Source organism: Raphanus sativus, unplaced genomic scaffold (assembly GCF_000801105.2).
Source record: "Raphanus sativus cultivar WK10039 unplaced genomic scaffold, ASM80110v3 Scaffold4412, whole genome shotgun sequence".
Classification (NCBI taxonomy): Eukaryota; Viridiplantae; Streptophyta; class Magnoliopsida; order Brassicales; family Brassicaceae; genus Raphanus; species Raphanus sativus.
In genome coordinates, this window is record NW_026619714.1 from 1,760 (window position 1) to 7,212 (window position 5,453).

The following is a 5,453-nucleotide window of genomic DNA, read 5'->3' on the forward strand; positions in this document are numbered from 1 at the left end:
CAACATCAATGGTCATAGACTGGGAATCCGAGCACCACCTGTAGCTGCTAACAACTTTGAGATCAAGTCAGGGCTGCTCAACACCATAGAGAACAACAAGTATCATGGTCTAGCTGTGGAGGACCCATTTGATCACTTGGATAAGTTTGACAGATACTGCGAGCTGTCTAAAACCAATGGTGTATCCGAGGATGCTTTTAAGCTCAAGCTATTCCCTTTCTCTTTGGGGGATAAGGCACGTCAGTGGGAGAAGTCTTTACCCAGTGACTCCATCACTACTTGGGAAGACTGCAAGAAGGCATTCTTGGAGAAATTCTTCTCCACCTCAAGAACTGCTAAGTTGAGGAACGAGATCTCCAGCTTCCAACATAAGAACTTGGAAGGATTCAGTGAAGCTTGGGAGAGATTCAATGGTTACCAAGCTCAGTGCCCACACCATGGTTTCTCTAAGGAGAGCTTGCTGAGTACATTCTACAGAGGAGCTCTTCCTAAGTACCGAGCAAGACTGGATACAGCTAGCAATGGGTTCTTTTTGGGGAGAACTGAGGAAGAAGCAGAGGCTCTAGTTGACAACATGGTCAAGAGTGATGCAGTCTACAGTGGAGACCATGACAGGACTGTTAGGACTGATGACAAGCAAACGAGGAAAGAGCTGAAGGCTCTACAGGATAAGATAGACACCCTCATTGCTGATAAGGCCACACAAGCGCAGCTGAGCTTTGTTGGTAACCCAAACCAAGAGATACCACCTGGAGCTAATGAAGTTGAAGGTTTGGAAGGTCAAGAGGAGTTGTGCTTCATCAACAACAATGGTAGTTGGTACAAGAAGGAACCCAATTTCCAGTACAACAACTACCAGCAGAGGTCTTACAACAACAACCAGCAGAGTGGTCAACAGCCTTGGAACAATCAGCAGGGTAACTATCAACAACAGGGCAGCGCTTCTAGCTTCACTCCTCAGGAAAGCAGCACTGATATTCTTCTGAAACAAATCTTGGAGTCTCAGACTAGAAGTGAGAAGCATGTTGGTTATGAGTTGAAGAACCTTCATTCCAAGATTGATGGGAGCTACACTGATTTGAACAACAAATTCTCACACCTTGCTTCTACAGTCAAGAATTTAGAGAATCAGATTGCTTCCATGAACACTCCCCAAAACCGCCAGCAAGGGTCTCTACCTGGAAAATCTGAGCAAAACCCCAAGGATTCAGTAAAAGCTATCACACTTAGGAGTGGTAAGCAATTACCTCCTAGAGTTCTCACCAAGGATGCTGAGAAACAAGGTGAGGGGGTGGTGGTCAACATTGATGATGAGGTAGTGATTGTGGATGAGAAGATCAATGATGAAATCTTGGAGAAGATTGTGGAAGCAAAAGATAAAGGAAAGGTTGGAGAGGACAAGAAAACAGTGATAAATGGTGAAGTTGTTAGTCCAGCAAATGATGATTCTTCTGCTCTTCCTCCCTATGAACCCAAACTTCCATTCCCTGGCAGATTCAAGAAGCAGCTACTAGAGAAGTACAAGGCACTGTTTGAGAAGCAAATGAGTGAAGCTCAGGTCGCGATGCCAATCATTGATGCTTTCATGCTGATTCCTCAATACAGCAAGTACCTGAAAGATTGTTGTAGCAGCAAAGAAGAAGGAGATGGAAAGTATGATGATCCTTACCCATGAGTGCAACGCCATCATCCAAAGGCTTGATGTTCCAGAGAAGCTAGAGGATCCAGGATGCTTCACACTACCTTGTGCTCTTGGACCTATGACATTTGAGAAATGTCTCTGCGATTTGGGAGCTAGTGTCAGCTTGATGCCTTTGTCTGTTGCAAAGAAGCTTGGTTTCACTCAGTACAAGAAGTGTAGACTCTCACTGGTGTTAGCTGATCGTTCAGTGAAGTACCCTGTGGGCATCTTGGAAGACCTCCCTGTGATGGTCGGAAACTGTGAGATCCCCACAGACTTTGTGGTGCTTGAAATGGATGAAGAAACTCAGGATCCCTTAATCCTTGGGAGACCCTTCTTAGCCACTGCAGGAGCTATTGTCAATGTTAAGGAAGGCAAGATCGATCTCCACTTGGGTAAAGGACGCATCCTTCATTTTGACATCAAGAATAGAATGAGGAAACCAACTGTGTTCGGGCAAGCCTTCTACGTTGAAGATATGGACACTCCTGCTGAGGAGGACCTTGATGAGCTACCACCTGAGGAAGATGGGGTGTTAACTCCACTTTCTGCACCTATCTCAGCCTGATCCAAAGGAGGCAAAGTCAAGCTAGAGACTTAAAACAAGCTCACTTGGGAGGAAGTCCCATGAGTATCCTTGTATATATTGCATTAGTATTTACATTTTCATCTTACTGCATAAAACATTGGGAAAATGAGGTTGCTTGCAGGTGTTTGAGCAGAGAAACAGACGTCAGAGCGAGGTCTCGCAGCGACGCAAAGAAGTCGCTCCAGCTGGGAGCGACCTGCCGCAGCGAATCTCTCACCTCGCTCCACTCCAGGTAACCTGCAACCCTTGTATATCCTAGTTTTTCTTTGCATTTTACATTTTCATTAGGTGTCTCCCTCACACAGAGACTGTGTGGTTTAAGTGTGGGGGAGGTACCAAGTATTTGATCATGTTTACTTTGACGATTTTGAGTCTCATGCATTACATTTTACATTCTTATTTGCATAGAAAAACCAAAAAAAATTAAAAAAAATTTGAAAAACACAAAAAGAATCATTTAGTGTATCATTTGCATATTTTAGGATTGAGTCTAGAAGCATTTAGGTTGCATTCATTTGCATTGGGAGCTGATTTAAAACGCCTTGTAGAGAGCACTGTCTAGCCTTGTATAGTTCATGCACCTCTCTTGAGAACCTTGTAAGCTTCGTGCCTTGAAAACTCTCCCTGAAACTCAATATCTTAAGCCAACTACAACCTTGAATTGAACCGAATGAACTTAATTTCTTGCTCATGGTCCCTTGTGTGCTAAGTCATGGATATACACACTAGAGTTGTCACATCTTTTATGCCGATCTTTTTGACAATCTCTAGTGGCACTCCACTCCCTAAAACCCTCTCCTCCTTTTAAGCCTTAATTGTTTGTTGAGTGAGGCCTTTTTCGGAAAGTCTTGCATGCGCATAATCTTGAGAGTATTGGGAACGACAATGCTCAGTCTTCATTCTTGCTAGATTGCTTACGCTATTGTCTAGCCATAGGTGGGGGGGGGGGGGGGGGTTGTAAAGTTTGAACTTGAAGGTTGAATGGGAATGAATGAACTCTTGTGCTTAATTGTCTTATTGGGAATTGTATAAACCTCTAGGTCAAAATTGTGAAAGTCTTGGCCCCCAAATAAAAAAAATAAGAAACCGAAAAAAAAGAATAAAAAAAAAAACAAAGAAAAAGGGGCTAGCAAAGTGAGAATGAGCTTAGAGGTTGTGTTTTAAAAGTTTAAATATTTCCCTTGATTAAGAGTTTGTGGATGTGTTCTTGAGATTTTTGGGTGAGAGATGTGAGATGGGTGTAACTTGAGATTTTAATTGTGTCACTTGTATGTTTGAAAAAGGGTAGAACAATGAAGATTGAGCATTGTATGCATTAGTTGATCTCTTTCTTAGATATATTATGTGCAATGTCAAGGCTACTTGTTTTGAGTGTTAAACCTTGAAGATAATGAGTTATGAACCCTTTGATCACTAGAATGAAAAGCCTTCCCTTACCCAAATGACTTGGACCAATTGACCATTTGCATAGAGCTCACTTGTTGTATTGCTTAATGAATGTGAGAGTTGGCTGAATTGAATGTGTGAATGCATAATGTATAGTTGAGATAGGCTTAGAGAAGCTAGAGGATAATAAGAGAGAGTGTGCTAGTGCTGAATTCTTATGTTGAAGCGAGTGCTTTTGTGTTTCTCTTGGCTATGAGCTCCCATTTTCAAACCTCTTCCCCTATGAGTTCCAGAAAGTTCACTTGAGGACAAATAAATGACTAGTGTGGGGGAGTTGATATCTTGCATATTTCCATTGTTTTACCTCTTCATTCATGTGCATTTTGATCACTTAGACTAGGATTTAGCCATGTTTAGGTTGCATTTTGCATACATGAGTCCTTATTAGGTGTTGGAGTGTGCCATGGAGTGATTGGAAGTGTTTGGGAGCTTTTCGATCCAAAATGGGGTGAAGAATGGAGTTTAGTCAAGCCACACATGAAGTTGGATGAGTCGGACCCGGGTAGAATGACCCGGGATAGCTTACCCGGGCGCATGCTTCACCATTGGTCGACTCGGGTTGGAGTGCTCGGGGTACCTTACCCGGGCGCACGAGCTGGACGAGAGGAAGACCAAGCTGACGCGGGTTGGAGTGCTCGGGGTACCCTACCCGGGCGGCCTTGCAAGAAGTTGGGCGATTACTGACGCGGGTTGGATGACCCGGGTTGTCGACCACGATTCCTACCCGGGTCAAGCATTTACTTGCTCGAATTTAGACATTTTAAAAGGGTATTTTCGACATTTTAAAAGGGAACCATTAGGTTTTCTTTGATTATTATTGATACTTTTGTAATCCGAACGGGGGATCATCTTTTTCTTCTGGAAAAACATCAAACTATTGGAGATTTCATCCTTTTTGGATCATTGATTCTATTGTTTTTATTGTTTTATCTTGTGATTTCTTGTTCTGTTTATGATCAATCTGAAACCTAAAATGGGTTTAAGAGTGATCATGAACCTTAGTGAGTAATCCTCCATAGGATTCATGGGTTAGGAGACTAAGGGTGATTAGGTTAGTTCTAGGATGTTTTAGTGTAGATCATGTCATCTCCTTGCTAAGAAGAGTGTTCTTAACACATCTTCTGAGTTGGCCACTCAAAAGTTGATCTCTAGGCATTTCCCACTCACAAGGTGTTCGATGAAATGCCCGAGACAATTCTTCTAAGCTCTTAGCACACCTTGCCAAAGACATTTGTTGTTAAGGGTGTTAAGATAGCCAATAGACCTGTTGTAACTGATTGCTTCTTTATTATTCAGCCAAGGACACTTGATGTCTGAGATAAGTTAGCAAATGAACATTCATCTAGACATAGAGTTTGTTTAGGATTGTGTCTAGGCTTAAGGTTGTTTGTTTGATCGTTTATTGTTCATCCTTAGTTCGATTCCTGATCACCCAAGGTCAAAGTTCCTATACCCATGAGTTCTCCTTTATAATAGCTTAAAAGTCATCTCATTTACTGCTTGTTACATCATTGGTATTATTAGTATTCAAAAACTTCAAAGCTTCCGATTGCACTTAGATTGAGAAAGTACTTGCATTCTTGGTGCTTTAGATCCCTCAGAATTGGTTCGACATTTCACTAATACTACAACATTTGTCTTAGGAGACTAAAAACTCCTAACATCAATAAGTCTCATAGGAGTTGTGATTAAGAAGATATCCCACTTTCTATCCAGATGATTCCAGATCAGCCTGTT

General features: G+C 42.1%; 1 non-coding gene across 1 annotated transcript; it reads right to left on the reverse strand.

Moving 5' to 3' along the window:
- Positions 1-337: 337 nt before the first annotated feature.
- LOC130507369 (small nucleolar RNA R71) lies at positions 338-444 on the reverse strand. The gene has a single exon (XR_008942300.1). It is a non-coding gene; the product is annotated as a small nucleolar RNA R71 (small nucleolar RNA).
- Between the last annotated feature and the right edge of the window lie 5,009 nt (positions 445-5,453).